Raw genomic sequence first — 17,919 nt, forward strand, 5'->3', positions numbered from 1 at the left:
AGTCCCCCTCTCCTCTGCCTCTGGAGTGAGACGCATATCCCAGCGCTCAGACAGCAGTTCTGCATATGGCGTTCTGCACTCTGGATGGAGCGGGTTTTGTATTAAATGAAACACATCTTCATTTAAAATTTCCCAAAGGAGCCTCCTTGGTAACAGCGACCTGGAAAGCCTTCTGTGACTCCGGGGGAAGCCCACGGTTCAGCAGGCGCAGGGAGAGCTGTCTGGCCTCACCCGTGGGGTGAGTCCCTGTCGTGTTTCCTTCCCCACGATGGACTTACGGCTCTGCTCGACCTCACTGGGGTATTTTGAGGACAATATTCAGCCCACTCTTTTAAAGTGCTGGGCATGCCATTGGCTACCATGGTGAAAACCTGGTGTTTATCTGGGCCCACAGGATCTTGTTTGTCACTCTGGGTGCTTCAGGCTACTAGAAGTAGGACATGCATCGGATAATGGATGCTAGCTGCTAAAAATGTGCTGTTATTAACCTGTGTGTACCCGGGCTATTACTACTGTCTAAACAGTGCTTCTTGAAAAGAAGGCGAGACAGAGCCAGTGGGGCCATTTCCTCCAGCAAGGAGCCAGCGATGCTGGCACAGGCGCTTTATTTGCCTGCACTGTGGCAGGCAGAGAAGACCCGCCACCCCGGGGTCGCGTGCAGAGCAGCAGAGCAGGAGCGATGGAGCCCGCACACCCCTCGGAGGCGTGAGCTCCACCAGGACGACTCGCCATGTGCCGTCACCACCCTGGGGTCCTCGCCGAAGCAAAATGAAATCACGGTCACAGAAAAGAGGGAAAGACCTGCAGAGGAAGCTGGCTGTCAGCCACATGTCTGCGTTGGGCACACAGGCCAGTGACGTCCCCAGGTGACCGAGAAGCCTCTGACTGGATGGGTCCTATGTCAGTGCTGCCGGCCTGAGCCATGCTGGGTGAGATTATCAATCTAGTGGCACCTCCGCTGAACTACCCAGCTGTTGGCCTTGGGCTTGCTTCCTGCTCTTCCCTATATATGACCCCAGGTAAGCAGCAGAAGGCGCTGCCCTCGGGCCGGGTCACAGTCCGCAGCCTGAAGCCCCACACTGCACAGTGACAGCTTTGCAGAGGAGGTCCTGCCCAGGAGTGGCAAATACAGAGACGTACAGTACCGGAACCAAAAAGGGGCTGAGACTCAATGGAGTTCAGCCTTCCATTGTAAGAAAGGATCCCAAGACATCGGGGGCTTCTCTGGTGGCTCAGCTGTAAAAAAAAATCCACCTGCCAATGCAGGAGATGTGAGTTCGATCCCTGGGTCAGGGAGATCCCCTGGAGGAGGAAATGGCAACCCACTGCAGTATTCTTGCTGGGAAATCCCACGGACAGAGGAGCCTGGCTTGCTATGTAGTTCGTGGGGTCACAAAGAGTTGGACACGACTTAGCGACTCAGCACACACACAAGACACAGAGAGTGGGAAGGACTTGCTCAGAGTCACCCCTGAATTATAGGGAGAGCAGGACCAGGATGAGGGGGCCTTGGTGTGAGCACCGTCACAGTCAAATCAGCTAGGGGTGGAAAATCTCACTGGGAAAGTAAGAAGGAACATTGTTTTAAAAAAGGAAAAGATGACTAAGGATGACCAAAATGGGTAATATTGGGTGAAAATTCCCTCTGAGGAGTTAATGAGAAAGAGACTTCTGAGTGTCACTGGTCATCTTTAACACGTTGGAGAATTAGTCAGAACCTAATAAGACAAGTGCAGTCTAACTGACATCGCCCAGCTAGAGCAGTGCTTCTGACCCTGGGAGAGCCCTGAGCATCAGTCAGGGGTCTGTCAGTGGTCCTCCCTTGGTTGCCTGGACACCCAGGGGCAGGAGCAAGTCGGATGCTGCTGTCCAGCCAGTGGGCACGTTCCCATCCGGGAGAAACGGCTGAGGACTGGGGGGCAGCGGGCGAGGAACTGCTTTGTGCAGGGAGAGAACTGTGGACATGTGCTGCGGAAGCTTGTGTTTTCTGTACTATATACACAGAGGGCTATTTTTCTAATGCTGATGGCCCAGTCAGCACCCCTCACATTTAGTAATACCTCTGAAGCTAAAACAAATGACTCCATCTGCATATGAATCTGGAAGCCACAAAAGCACCAAGGATAGAATATCACTGGTCAAACAACACCTTGGACACATTCTGCCTCCGACCCCTGGATGCTGATAGCCATGAATATTTATCACAGGCTGAGTGTATTTTCTAACTCCTTCAAAATTTAACATACATGAAAGGCTACGTATTAAAAATGAGAAGTCACATCTAATCTCACAAACCTCATCATCCTTCCCATCCAGCTGACCCCACTGATCAGACACTGTTTTGATCATTAACTAGATGAACAGGTGGCTCAGCCCAGTTGTAAACAGGTGTGTTAACTCGGCCCAGGGGAGCACACACAACACTTCTTGGCTTGCACTGTGGGTGTGGGTCTCTTAGGGAAAAGGGTTGTTTTTGAGCTAACAAAATCCCAGTAAAGGCAAATTAATGGAAGAACATTTGGGCGGTGAAACTGCCTCCATGCTTGTTCTCAGGACTATGGAAAGAACTGCAAAAGACACTGGAAGATCCGTAACACAAAGTTCGTGGGAGATTCCAAGTGTTAATTCAGCACCAAGTGTGCCGTGCTCACCAGAGCACAAGTCACAAACGGGCCTGAAATTTACCTGAGCGAACCTACTAATGCTTCCACAAGCATCTAGCAGCCTCCAGCACTTCTCACTTCTATACAATCTCAGAGTTCCCTTCGGAAGTACAGACATGCAGCTTTCTGAGGTCTGAGCTACTTAAATTTCCAGACCTGAGAGGGTACACAACTCTAATTCTAATCTAACTTTCCTTTTACACGAGTTTTAAAATTCTGAACAGACAGACATGTTGGCCAGACCTGCCTCCCTGGGAACGTGGCGAGGCATCCGAGGGTCTGGAGGCACGGGCAGGTTCTGACCTGAATTCTCTCCTCTCCTCTCTCCAGGTCTCTCCAGCCGAGCGGCGAGCCTGTGGGTGCCCACGTGGCCGCCCTGCCCAGCTGCCTGCGTCAGGGCCAATTGCTGACGGGCCAACACAGACCCGAGTCAGAAGGCGCTGCCGTGGGAGGCTGCCCCGCCACGCTCTGCACTCACCAGGCCTGCCTCAAGGGTTCTGCCCCTGGTCTCTGGGACCGACAGCTCTAAAATGTCCAGAAACTGCAAGACAGACACCTGACGTTTACCAACACTCCTTCCTCAGAACAAAAATCTGTTTCCTGTTCTGTGCATCCTCATGCAAGCAAAGACTCACTCAACCACAACTATGAATCACACGGGGGCAGTGGACGAGGAGCCTGGCCGGCCACAGTCACGGGGTCGCAAAGAGTCAGACACGGCTGGGTGATGGATGCACACACATACAGCGAAACAAACATTAACACCAGCCACGACGAGCGAGGGCCCACCGCCCAGAGCCCTCCCACACTCAGAGTTCAGAGTCCACGAGAAGGGGGTAAACTCAAATCGCATACTCAATTACATACAGAAATATGGTCATATAGTCCCATGCAGTTGAGAGCTGATTTTCAGAATGATCATCTGGGTCCCTGAAGTATTAATCATCTCAGAAATGGACATCAATGATTATCTTCCTCTTCTTATTAAGAAAAATGGCTTAATCTAATTCAAAACGTATTCAAGAAAAAGTAGACATAGAAGAATTGTGATTACTAAGTATATATTTATATATATTATATAAATATACAACATGCATGCTATATGTAATATAACATTTTACATGTATAATATAACATAAATAATAGCTATATGTTTATATTTATATAAATATTCAAATATATAAATAAATTTATATAAAATTATTTGCAGTTTTCATTTATAAATATATACTATAGATATACATTATATATTAATATATACTTATTTTATATGTACATAAATATATGTATAATTTTATATATATATGTAATCCTGACTCACTGTGGGTTAGAAATTTGTCTTAGTGCTACCTCTTTTGGGTCTGTACACAGTAGGTACTCAATGCATGCAGGATGTATGAATTGCTCATTAATGTGCTAAAAGTGAAGGGAGGAGCTGAGTTTAAGGAGCTCTCTGTCTAATTTCCACCACTGACTTTGATATTTATTTCTTCTGGGGAAGACTGTGAAGGAGCCCCTGGACTGCCTATCCTTGTTACTGACTCTAACTAGACTGTTAAGAAACTTTAAAAACACGGAATCTAAACATAATTCATAAGTGTGCAAGTTGGGCTTGAGAGGAGGAGAACAAAAAGAGGACCTCTATCCTAGCAGCTGGAGTTCCCACCGAGGGAGACACGCTCCCCCGACCCTGAAGCCTGAGCCAGTGTCTGTCCTGGACACAGCGGCCTGGGTGCCAGCCCACGGCCCAAGCTCACTTGGTCATCTCTCCCTGGTCATCTCTTGGTCATCCTTGGTCAACTCTCCCTGCCTCTCTGGGTTCTGGGCAGAGAAAAAGCTCTGCAAAGAGCTCACGGGAGGGGCAGGGCTTCACTCATCACGTGGCGCTTGTCCACGTCACACTGGCCATAGGACACTAAGTCGAGGGCCACTTTCATTCTTCCGACAAGATGCTCACTGCCCTAAAAAGAGCCAGTGAGGAAAGATGCTTCCCCTTCAAAAAAGAAAGAAAGAGAAAAGAATAAATAAAACCAGTCGCTCTTAAAGATAAACAGCACAGCGCTATTCCGGGAACTGTGACCATTTTTGCCAAATTCCACGACATGAGGTCAGATTTTTGAATCCAGAAAATGCAAATAAATTGTGACCTATCACAGTGGCCACTGAGGAATCAGTGTGCGAGGCAGGCAGGACTCGTGTGCTCCAAGTGCGGGGATCACCGCTTTCACGGGCCAGCAAGGGTGTCTGCAGAGAAGGCTTGCAAGGAGGAAGCCAGAGCCAGCTGCCACGAGCACTCGCCCCAGGACAGCTCCGTCCTCCCGCCCTCAGCCTCATCACCAGTCCCCCTTCTTGCCTGCAACTGGTGATGAGCACGACCCAGACAACAAACAGCTGGAAGCATGCCAGAGGACCATACATCCGTGGTCTACCGTGCCCTCTTTAATCAACTTCCTAATTAAAAAATGCCATGCTGGCATGAGGTACAAAGGGAGTAGGCTTGGGATCTCTCAGAAAATAGCATCCCTTAATCCTAAGGTTGTGGAAAATCTGTGTTCTTACAGATGTTTATGAGTTTTCCTGGTGCAGAGATAGAATCAATTTGCTTGCGCCTGGCCCTCAAGACGTATTAAATTTATCCTGAAGGAAACTGGCTTCTGAAAAGCTCTTGCCCGGATGCATTAGGCAGGTGGGAGTTGCAGTGAACCGGAGGGTCCACTGGCAGATGCAGCATTGATTTCTGAACGCTCACCATCTAGCAGACAGCTCCAGAGCAGACTTGATTTGATGGCTCTCTATGGGGTGCCCCGCAGACTCGATTATTTCCACAACCAGTCTGGCTAGCATTGTTTCATGGCGACCACGCTCTGTGTTCTCAGCTTCTGTTCAGATGGCACGAGTGGGCCCGGGTACCAGGGAGGGGAGGGGGCCAGATTTAAAGCCAGTCTCTAAGGAGCGTCCATCTCTTTCAGGGCCCAGTGATATGGGAGGCCCTGTGATCGAGGGGGTAATTCTGACTGGTAAGAAACCATTCTGTTGACTGCCATTAAAATACACTGAGTCCAGGCATGAAGATGCTACTCAAAACAGTGTCTGGGCTAGAAATCCCCCAATAAAAATCTGCGTACACACAGCTATATCTAAAATAGAAAACCAACAAAGCCCTACTGTATAGCACAGGGAACTCTGCTCAAGATTCTCTAATAACTTGAATGGGGAAATAATTTGGAAAAGAATAGACACACGTATATGTATAACGAATCACTCTGCTGCACATCTGAAACTAACAGAGCGTTGTTAACCAACTAAACTCTGATATAAAATGAAAATTTTTAAACCTTTGTCAGTGTGCTAAAAAGAACCGCTCACCCCGTAAATGATTAATCCATGAGTTGTTTGATTTAGCAACCCAAGTCCAACATCCCACACCTGAAAGCATCTCAAACAAATGTGCAACAATCTTGGGATAATTTTCTTTAAAGCCATTTTATGGCACCATCTAAGCAGCCAGACTTCAGTAAAAAAGCAGTCAGTATGCAACATTGTCATAAAGTTCCTTCCAACTGTATTAATGAGCACCCAAATACACCCAAAAGAGGTCTACATGGCACACACATTAATCCAATGGCTCAAATATGGTCAGCCTGCACACGCTTCCACACCGGCATTTTAAAAACACGTATATCCAGGCACTTAACAGAACCTTTGAAGAGATTAATTGCTGAACCCCTGGGACATCATAGCACAGAATTGTAAACAAATAGGTCAATAACCTTTCGAAAGAGAAGATATTGGTGCCCCTCTTTATTCCCCATCACCGGGAACCCACTGAAGAATGCCCACCCCCCTCCCTGACACAGAGACCACTCTTCCTCTTGGAATCAAAGGTGCCTGATTTCAGATTAATATTTTGGCTCACTGAACTTAAGAAATTTGCTATAAAAGGCTGCTTTTCTTTCCAAAGTTGATCTGCAACCTTAGAGCTAAACTGAACAGAAAGAAAAATGCTCTTGGAAACCACATTTTTCGGTTAGGCACACATCACCACATTTCCAGCTCTGGGACCTCTCATTGTCTTTGCAGGCTAGCCCTTTCCAAGCCCATAGAGACAGCGTGCCCAAGAACCAGTGTGACAGAGTGGCATAAAGTAACTCTGTCAAGTGGAAACTAATATGACATAATTTGGGCCCTTAAAAAAGAGCTAGACTCTCCCCTGAAAGGCAGCCAGGCACAAAGAGACCAGCGTGGTAGGTAACACTCCAGTGTTCCCGTCAGGATGAAAACAGACACGTTGAGGTTAAACATTAAAAGCTGATATTTTGCCCCAAGAAGGTTACAACCCATCATAAATCTAAAAGGAATTATTTTAATCTCAGAAGATTTGGCTCAACTCTAAAATAAAATATAGCAATGGAAAAAATAAAAGAAATATCATTTTTGTCTAGGTAAGAGTTCATGAATTTATTTTGAAATAATTTGGTATCTAATATTGTTTGGGTTAAGTTTTTTTAAAAAGCCTCTATTCAAAACACCAGCAAATTCAAAATTAAATAGAAAAATATTATATGTATACATACATATTCATTGACATAAAAATGGAAAATTCACCTGTTCTACAAAAACAAGCTCAGTGTGAATAAGCAGAAACTTCAGGTGTGAGTGGGAAAATGACAGAAGCCAACTGTTAGAAGTGGCATATAAAGGGTTAACATGTTTTTCAATATCTTATGTTTGAGGTTTAGGTTCACTGAATGTAGTTTTCTTTTCTTTTCTTTTTACCTTCTCTAGAAAGGCATAGTTCTGTTTTGTTCTGTTTTAAACAGAAGAAATGATCCTCCAAAAAGTTGCATTTTTTTTGTCAAATATTCACTGTCATTGTCTAAAGCAAACAGCTGAAGTAAAGCAACTCTGTAAAAAAAAAAAATAAGCCTCAAAATAAAATTCCTAAGTGATTTGTAATATTCAAGAAACTACAAAAAGACAGTTAAATGATGATAATTTCTACTTAAGTTCTACCTTAAAAGCAGATGAAATAATTAGGTCAGTTAAAATGAAAACCTTACCTTTTAAGGAGAGTGGGGATTGTGAAAACAGGATAGAACTATTTACCAGTGAATTCCCTGAGATGAAAGTATATTTAACTAAATAGTAAAACACCCATATTGCAGCACTAGAATCACAGAATTATATAAGAAGTGTGTGTCAGTGATGACAATAGAAAATCGGAATTCCTGCAGGCTACTTATTTCTCAACTCAGAAGCCTGGTTGTAAAAACAGTCTCCATTTTTCTGAAAGCACTGAAAGTATCAACTTGTGCTAATTTTTCTCTCTCCTATCTGCAGATTCTACAGATCAACAGAAACTTCAGTTCGATTTGAAAATCTCCAGTAAGTTGCTGGTTAAATTAGCTAAAATCTTCTTCCAGCTTGGAAAAATATATACCAGTCAAAACTAATTATGTCTGGGCTTTCATTGAAACAACATTTGCTAATTCTACTGGTCTGGATACACTGCTTCAGAAAATATTAATTAAACACATTGAATAATGGCTGCTGTAAATTTCGGAAAACAATAATCTCTAAACAGTTCATGTTCGCTCCAGACGTATGCACAGGAAGATGGACGAAGCAGCTGCCCCCAGCAGCAGCAGCCCCGACCCTTTTGTTGGCCAGCTCGGGAGTTGAACTTTGCTGCACTTTGGGGAGCAGGGCCGAGGCTCCGGATGCCACCAGGAGAGCTGGACTTGTTTACCTGGAGGGAACGGCCAGGAGGGACCCGGACAGCCAGGGCCAACCCGGCGGTCCAGGCGCGCGCCCCGCGCCCGCATCCCAGGGCATTCCCGGGCTCCCCGGCCTCGCCGCCGGCTGCGGGCGCGGCCACCCCGCCTCCGTCTCGGGGACTCACCCAGAAGCTCTCAGCTGCTGCGGCACTAGCGGCTCCCCCGCTTCTGCGCGCCCCCCGACCGGCGCCGCGCGCCCCTGCTCTAGCGGCGCGCGCACGCGGGGCCGCGGCTCCCCGGCACGCTAATCATTCTGCCACATGGACACAAGTGGCGGTGCTCTCGGACTGGAAGCTCGCAGCCTGAAGTCGGAGATGGAAACCAGTGAGTTGACAGCGCGGGGCGACGGGGCCGGGGCGGGGGCCGCCGAGCGCCATCCGCAGGGCCCGGGGGCGCTGGGCCGCCGCCTCCTCTCTGGCCGCCTCCGCTAAGCTCGGCGCGGGCACCGCCCGCCCCCGGCCCCGGTCCGGGGACGCCGTCACCGGCCAGGTGCGCTTCACGATGGGGCCGTGGCTGAAGCCGGGGTTCTAGCCTGGCTGTTGACTGAGCCCGCAGCACAGCCAGACGGGCTTGGGGTGCGCGCTGTGCGCTCCCCGCTCGGCGCCCACAGGCCCCTCGGTCTCCGGGGCGCAGTGTGCGGCATGTGCAGTGCCGTATTTCATGTAATAGGCGAGAGCGGAATACCCGAGTCAGGCTAAGAACAGCCCCCTGGGGGGGTGGGGGGTGGAGTGTGTCTAAATATACCGCCCCCCCACACACACACAGCGCACACACACACTGATGGCTGATGGTAAAGCCCCCCCCCCACACACACACACTGATGGTAAAGACCCCCACTTCCCCCCCACGCAGGCACACACACACTGATGGTAGAGGCCACACACACGCAGCACACACACACACTGATGTTATGGTCAGGACACACTATGTCCAAAGAAACCTCAGAAAGTCAACTGAAGCAACAGCATCTTCCACGGCCCTGCTCCTGAGCACCAAAACAGCACAGAAAGACGTGCCAAGCCTGCTCACCTCCCCCCGCCTCACTTCTTCAAATGAGAGGACAGTGACCCCAGAGTTAACGCCAGTGGACTCTTAAAATCTCTTTCGGGTTGCCAACCGCACTATGTTCTATTTCAGGGTGAGCTGCTTCTCTCATGTTCTTTACAAACAAAAGACACAGAACTATTCTTCTAAGAAAGTTAAAATATTGTCAAGCTTTTAGCATGGCTGGAAGAAAACAAATGCCAGGAAAAGTTTTATCTGAGAAGGCAAGAGCAAATAAGATTTCACAACACAAAGGGGAGCATGGATACATGACTTCATTAGCATCTTTCCAGTTTAAAAAAAAAAAAAAGTGCTGATTTTATAAATGGCTTCTTGGGTCTAGCAACAACTCTTCTACTCCAGGGGTAACCACACCACTGCCCTCTCCACAAGCCATCTCTCTTAGACACTCCCCACTCTGAAAGGCCATATGAAATCATAGCGGCTACTTAGCCCCTCCCACCCTCCCTGGACACTGGCCTCGAATACACAGACTCCTGTTTGACAACAACTCCAGGCAACCTGCACGCGTGCCTGGCGCCCACGACCACATTATGCTGGAGAAGAAGCTCCGCTGGAGAAAGGGTCCATGGTGGGCTCATCTGGACACCAAACCAGGCGATTTTAAGAACTGTTATCATTTGTCATCAAATAAGAGCTGCAGATGGCCAGGTAAGCAAGGAAGCAACTATCTGTCAGAGTACCTAAGAAGCCAGGTGAAATAATTCTGAAGAGCTGCAAGTGGCCCCAAACAGACACATCCTAGGCAACCTTTAAGGAAGAAGAAAGAGGTACCTTTGGGTCGGAGAGTTGGGGCCCTTTGGCACAGCCCGGCTCCGCAGCCTACTTCTCCGCTCTTGCAGGGCCGAGTCTGCCTCGGAGAGCCCGGGGCCCATGTTGACCCCACTTCCCTACACGAGGCCACTCCATCGGGCCCTTCCCTCCAGCGCAGCCGCCCCGTCCGCGCCCCTGCCCCGGCAGAGGGGAGGGCACAGGCACCGCGGTGATAAACCACTGCGGGAGCTCCCGGAACAGGCGCTGACTGTGGTTTCCGTGGGAGGAGGCTCAGAGGTCCCGAGTCGCCGAGAACCCCTCCCTCTGGCTTTCAGAGGGGATTCCTCCCGTCCTGAGCCTCCTGCCTGCCCTCTCGGGACCAGACATCCTGGTTAGCACCGGGGTTACTGCCGCCTGCCCGTCCAGCCCTGCTGGAAGCCACTGCGGTCTGAGAGGCAGGCACGTTGCGAGAGACTGCCTGGTGCCATCCCGGCTCCTCAGCACAATGCCCCTCGCTTCGGCTCAAACACTTCCTCCCCCTCCCAACTTTTCCAATAATCACCACGTGGGGAGCAGGGGTTTTTTTAAAGAGATATATTTTAGGATAAATTTCCTAACCCAGCAGCCCAACACACCAATGCTAATCCATGTCTCCTCACATAGTAAATAAGCATTTACGCCTTCCTTCTAGTTTGTTTGATAGCACCTGGCTTACATTTTCTCTGCCATCTCTGACTACTTATGCAGATGCCCCAAGGACTCATTATGATGTCAAAGCTTAACACAGTTTCATTGTGAAAACTGGCATAGAAAAATCATCGTGTGTGCCTGAACAATGCAGGTGTGAGGGAGACAGCGAGAAGAGGGGAAGCCAGAGAGACAGCTAGGGACAGAGTCACAGACAGCGGACAGGAGGGGGCGGGGAGAGGGGGATGGAGAGACAGAGAGAGGCAGAGACGCGGAGGACACAAAGCCCCTTCCCGCTGAAGCCACTCGGCCTCGCGCACAGCCCAGCGTGAGAAGAATGTGTGTCTGCCACCTTAAACTGACCTGACGTCGAAAAATCATACAGTAAATTACTATAAAAGTATTTGCCATTATTCCTTGTACAAGTTATGACCATTGTAGGCAGTGTTTTTCATTTGTGGGGTATGCCAATTAAAAAAAAAAATATATATATATATATATACACACATATATATAAATGTCACACATAGTATATACATGTGATTTACCCTTTACCACTTCAAAATAAAATTTTTAAAATATTTTCTTCTTTAAGTTTGTGCTATCTTTTCTCTTTAGTTTGAACTAAGTGTAAATCAATGTCAGGTAAGGGTTATGGGAAAGGTCACACTATGATGAAACTTACTTGGTGAAAAATATGTTAATTATTTTCAAGTTTTTGTTCAAGTTTATCCTCTATTACCCTTTTCTAAGGCATGCTACATGTTTTTTCAAAGAAAATGTTTAAAAAGGCATTTATGAGAAAAGAACATGCATAATACTACTGCAGTCAAATTATGATGCAAACAATTTGATTGTTAGAATTTAGGAAAACTGAAAATCTCTTTCTGAATCTGCCACTCATTTGCTTCTTAGGCACAGTTCTGGTGAGACCTTGCATCAAGGTAGACTTCATGGTTAAAGTACTAGATGCATTTGAAAGACTGGTTATTGATTGGAAATCATAGTCCTGGACTTCAGGGGCCATCCAGCCACACCACATTTCAACATCAAGGCAGAGGAGTCATTACAGGAAAGTGTCTTTCTAGTCCCTCTTAGCCCACTGAACGGGTTTCTTAATATAAAATTTCTAGGAGGAAATACAATTTTAAGTTGTCCAAAGTTAAAAATATAGCCACCAAATTGTTTAATGAGTAAAAGTATTTTAGATGATATAATATATTTCTACAAACAATATCTTTCACTGAAATTAGATTGCCCCACAGGTAGAGTTGGAAATATAATTTATATATGTGACTTTGAAAGCATTTTTTAGACAATAAAATGAATTTTCCTCAGAGAAATGGTTGGATTATCTATCAGACATGTAAAATATTTCTAAAAGCAAATCACCAAATAATCAGATTATTAACTCTAAGTTTTGAGTTTTAAATATAGTTTTAACAAATAGAAAAACTTTAAAAATCTTTGAGGCCACAAAAGAGCTCATTTCATTCCTTTATCTATAGAAACCTGGTGTATAAAAGAGTTGCAAAGCATCAGACAGTGAAATAATTGGGTGTATTCAGTAATGAATTATGAAATGTAAACATTTCTGAGAGTGCAAAAAGCAAATGTTAGGTGAAAAGTAAATTAGGTTGAAAATATGACAGGAACAATGAAAGTACTATATTGAAGAAGTCCAGTCTCAGAAAAATATTCATATTTTCCTAAAATCATGTTCATAAAATCCCAAGAAAATTGTATAGTCACACTCCTGTAGGAATTTTTGTACACCACACATACATGGTCACAAGTTATTGGGCCTTCAACCTTGATTTCAGTATCTAACACAAATTTATAAAATTGGCCTAAGTTTTGCTGGAGAATGCAAGTTTAACTCAAGAGAAGTTGAAATATGTGTTTTATGTGTACTTTCTGCCTTACTGGTTCATCTTGGTAATTCTGGCTCATCTTTTAAAAAAATGAAATTTTATCAATAGTTATGTAATAGTTTTCCATTTGAATAACATATCCACATTGTTCACAGTTTTCCAACTCACAGCTGCATATATGCAAGTAATTTTGATGAAATCCTGTCTGGTAATTTGAAAAGTAGGGTAAAAATTTTATGTGCAAAATAAAGGTCTGGAGATTGCCAGTCTTTTCTGCCCCACTCCTCAGAACATCCTGTTGTGGCCATACAGCCGTCTCCCCCTTCCACCTCCATGAACAGAGTCATTAAGGTGATGAAACCGAGCCCGTTCTCCACTGCCAGTAAACTGGGAGGAAGTCAGTCCCAGCTGAACGTAATTGCTATCAGCAGCGGACAGCTCCCGGTGCTGAAAGGGAAAGGGCCAGAGCTTTGCTCACAATAGCTCACTCAACAGCCTTTAAAAATCACAGCAAAACTGAATGAGGTGGCAAGTGCTCTGGCTGAATAGCACTGTCTGCAGAACAATGGCAGCCAACCCCAAATCCTACTATAATCACATTAATGAGATTAATCAGTAAATTAGCAGCAGTCAAATGTCAGGGAGGCAAGGAAGAATCCAACCAAGATTGGTAATTAACTTTTTTTTGGGGGGGCGGGGGTCAGAGAAAAAAATCAACTTTGCTACCTCATAGGTTTCTCAGAAGTTGACAATTTTGCTTCACAAATCTGAAGACTGTATGTACTGATCAAGAGGCAACAGCATAATCCTTCATGTTACAACATAAATCCAGGTATCATATTACTGATGCTTAAAACACAGCCCTCTGAGAAACATGATGTCACTTTAAATAATCTTCATAAACTATGAGGCTTTTACTGTTTTGAATTCTCTAAATGTAAAATTGATTGTTAAAAAGAATTTCTCTAATATTCAAGCTAAAATATAAAAAAAAATGGCTGATTAAAGGGAGGATTATATAACAGCTACTATTGTTTCTGAGAAGTCTGTAATACTGTGGGGAGAGTTTTAAAAGTGCCACCAAGTAAAGAGCTATTATACAAACATATCAGTTCTGGTCTATTGTATTTGATAAAGAAAATGCATTGCTATATATAACTTTATGGAGAATTTTGACCAATTGACCTATTGCTCTTGAGGTGATAGAATCATACACTTCTCTTTCGGTCAGTTAGAAAAAACAAACTTCCTTTTTTTTTTCGAGAAGGTATCACTAACATGTATTATGTACAATCCACACTTTGGATTCAAAGTTCTTAAGAGGTGAAAACTTACAGGTATTAATATATGAGTGGTGCTGTTTTTTCAAAAAGGAATGTTGTGCAAAAACCCTTTTTCTAATTTGTAAAATAATCCCATTTCTATCTGTTTATGTTTTATCTAGGGAAAACATGCCTTTATTTATCATTTAAAAAGCCACATGACTTTCATAAAGTTGAACAATTAGAAAGAAAGCCTCCTTTATGCCTGTAAGGGTGGTACTAGGGTGCTTTTGTCTATGAAGTTAGTTTTGTTCAGTAAAAAATACAAACACTTACACCTAAAATATCCTATTATCACAAACAGTTTTACTCTAACTAAATAAGTAACTTAAAATTCTGTAGATTTTTATCATTTTAGAGGTACAAGAAATTATCATGGTTAAATAAATACTAAATTCAAAATCAGAGCTCTATATTTTTAATAACTAGCCATTATATGAATATTTTTATGTGTCTATATTTATGGCTTTATTCTTATCTAGTTTGAAGATAAAATTTACAGCTTGAACTTTTAGTTTAGTAATTTAAGTGGTGTTAAAGGCATATTTCTGTTAGAAATGAAACACTATTTCATTACCATGAACTTGAAACATTTCACTTATAGCTCAAATTTTTTATTTGAGTTTCTCAATTTGAATCATCTAAGTCAACTTTCTTACCACTAGGACAATATAACATGACATCCAGAATATCTAATGCTTTAACAGCCTTTGTTAAAAAAAAAAAAAATGACTTGCTTTATTTGCAACATAAAGTAATCCAGTAAAGTCTCTGGGAAGTTTTTGTTTCAATATCTGCATATCATCCAAGTACAGTTCATGCAGCAAGGTCTTTTTTTATAAACAACATCACAGTTAGAGCATGCAACATAATACCCATTTTGCTTTAAAAAGAGACTTCTGTGGATTACAAACTCCTAGCCGGGGAACATGTCAGCTACCAGCCATGTTATAAAAATAACTTTAAAAAGGAGCAAACAATAGGCATTACAGCCCCAGCCCTTGAACTCCGGTAAAAACAGATCCTGTCCACTAAGTCCCCAGAATTAACCTAACGAAGACCACGTACCTCACGACATGACCACAGCCGCTCACAAGTGAGACAAGCTCAGGGCTGGTGACTGAGCTGGCTTGAAAGACAGAAAGCGAGCAAGCCCTAGTCCACCCCAAGTTTGAAAGGAGGATGAGGAATATGCCTACCACCGAGACGCAGAAAAGGCTGCTTTTTGTCTTCAGTGAGTATTGATATCATAACCCATTGTCCAGGGAATCAAAAAAAAAAAAAAAATTAAAAGGCACCCACCAACAAGGAGTGCAAAAACCAGGGGGGCTTCAAGGAGACTGCGAGGGAAGCGCGCTTCCTGTCTAGTGTGCAGAGGCTTAGGGAGGAAACATGTCGCCCGGGCAGGAACGACAAATGCAGCACGCCAGGCTCGCGGGCCTGAGGGACCCGCTTCCCTTCCACACACGCCCCGGTGCACACTCCCACTCATCCTCTCGATATGCTTTTTTTTTCCACATTTTTTTCACGAGCTCCAAATCCCCGGCATATGACCTTCTGTTAAATAGATAAAAAAAAATTGCTTATCAGTCATGCAAATGAGCCTGAATTCATTTTCCACAACAGATGGCCTCATAGATAATGATGATGGAAGAGGGAAAATTGAACGCCTCTCACGAGGTGGCCATGGCAACCGAGAGCAGAATAATATCAATAATAAGCTCACTGCATAATAAGGTTGTCAGTCCCACAAATCAAAGTCTCCAGCTAAATCAGGTACACCTCCCCAGCCAGTTGCCAGGTAAAGCGATAGATATGCGTGTGCTGCATTTCACAGTGACCACAAAGGAGCTGGAATTTCAAGCTTTTCTGTGCGGGAGCCTGTGTGTGTGTGTGTGTGTGTGTGTGTGTGTGCGTGTGTGTGCGTGTGTGTGCGTGTGCGTGTGTTGGGGTGTAATCGGATAGTCAAATGGCGATGTGACATATTTTTTCTTTTCTTTCCCTTCTGTGCTGTGGCCTGCAGTGGACCTGCTCTCACGAAGGACCTCTCCATGGCCATGTTGAAACGGGTTGTGCGGGTTGCAGCCCGCCCCGCCCCCGCCCTGTCGGATGCGTGGCTGCACGGAGGCTGTAGCAGCCTGCCTCAGGCTTCCACCTTGGCTCCCAGGGGGACATCCTGCAAAATGAATCAGCAGCCGTCCTGAGCAGGCTGATTAAAATGAAAATGGCAAGGCACATGTCTGGGCGGAACTGGAGCTCAGCTCTGCTGCCTGTCTGGCAAGCATGCTCAATATAGCTCTTGCTAATAATGGCTTACTGCCTTTCGGTTTTTTTAAAAAAAAAGGTATCGCCCTCTCCCCGCCACACATCTGAGTGTGTGTGTGCATGTGTGCTCGTGTGTGTGCTTGTGTGGGGGGCTGTGCTTGTGTGTGTGTGTGTGGTCGGGGGAGGTGGCAATGAATTGTTCGATTCTTTATATCTCTGCTGCTCGCACACAGACTGCCTGCCTGCCAAAAACAGGACCGTGAAACTGCACTTACCTCTGTCTTTCTTCTGGGTGGAGGGGCAGCTGATAAGTCTCGGGGTAAAACAGCCAGTTAGAAACTCAAGCTGCCTAAGAGACCAAGACAACATTTTTTCACACCTAGATACGATCATTTCTAACCAAATCCTGGGCAACAGACCTTGAGAGATCTCTAATGCTGCCTCCCAGGCTCACAGTTGGACGCTCTGAAATGCAGCCTCCAAAGAAACCTATTTCTGTTTCAAGCATTTGCAACCAGCCTGTTACTGTATCCTAGATATTATGCAACAGAAAGCACCAAAAATAGAAAAATGAAAGGTGATGAACGGATGCAATCATCTAAAAAAATTTAGTAAATCTCTGACTTCTAAAAATTTTTCTCGGGTATAGCTTTAAGATTGCCCTCAGATAAACCATACTTTTCAATATCTCTGTCAAATTTTTCAGGTTTTTTTTTTAAAGGCATTCTGGAAATTAGATCATTACCATCTCTCAGCAAAAATGCCTTGAAAATTAGAAGGAAGGGCTGTTCTGAATCCGTTCTGTTCCACTCGTCCCGTCCATTTCAGTCCACCTGATTAACAATCTTTCAGTTTGCTGTCCGAATGTCCCCTGTTAGATTTTGGTTTCTTTTGGTAACAGATGCATGATTGCCTTGTGCGATGATATGCACGCACATATATGCTTATGTTCATATACACACGTGCCTCTTTGCCTCCAGCGGCTCCTGTCTCGGGGACGTGCGCTGTGCCCCCACCCCGCTCTGCTGCTGCGGCTGTGATTCAGAAATCAATAGAGCTGCCCTAATGGAGGCTCCACTCGGCGAGCAGCTGCAGTCTCCCTCCCTCCCTCCCTCTCTCCCTCCCTCTCCCTCCTCCCTCTCCCTCCTCCCTCCCTCTCCCTCCTCCCTCCCCCTCCTCCCTATCACACCCAGAGAACTAATGACGTCTGTGCAGCTTTTTCAGCTGATTGGGCACCACATCGGATGTTCCATGGAGCAAAGAATAGGCATCATTTATAGTCGGTGGAAAAAAATGGGAGCATGTATTCTCCTGTGTCTAAGACCCTGATCCTGAGCCCCCCAGACGCCCATCCGTGCTGATAAAGGACGGGGCTGCAGGTTGTGTGGTCACGACGGAGTCCAGGAGGACTCCACACCCACCGCAGACCTGTAACCACACAATAGGGATGGTTTCCATTTTTCAAAGGACAAAGGCTTCCTCAGAATAAGAGGCAGAATAAAATTTACAGAAA

At 45.4% G+C, this 17,919-nt stretch overlaps 1 protein-coding gene across 1 annotated transcript in view; it reads right to left on the reverse strand.

The window, feature by feature from the left end:
* MYT1L (myelin transcription factor 1 like) overlaps positions 1-10,431 on the reverse strand; it is a 387,004-nt gene extending 376,573 nt beyond the window's left edge. The window contains exon 1 of the mRNA XM_061163968.1: positions 10,280-10,431. The gene's annotated coding sequence lies outside the window, so the exon portion shown is untranslated. The remainder of the gene's footprint in view (positions 1-10,279) is intronic.
* Between the last annotated feature and the right edge of the window lie 7,488 nt (positions 10,432-17,919).

This window comes from Dama dama, chromosome 16 (genome assembly GCF_033118175.1).
Source record: "Dama dama isolate Ldn47 chromosome 16, ASM3311817v1, whole genome shotgun sequence".
Classification (NCBI taxonomy): domain Eukaryota; kingdom Metazoa; phylum Chordata; class Mammalia; order Artiodactyla; family Cervidae; genus Dama; species Dama dama.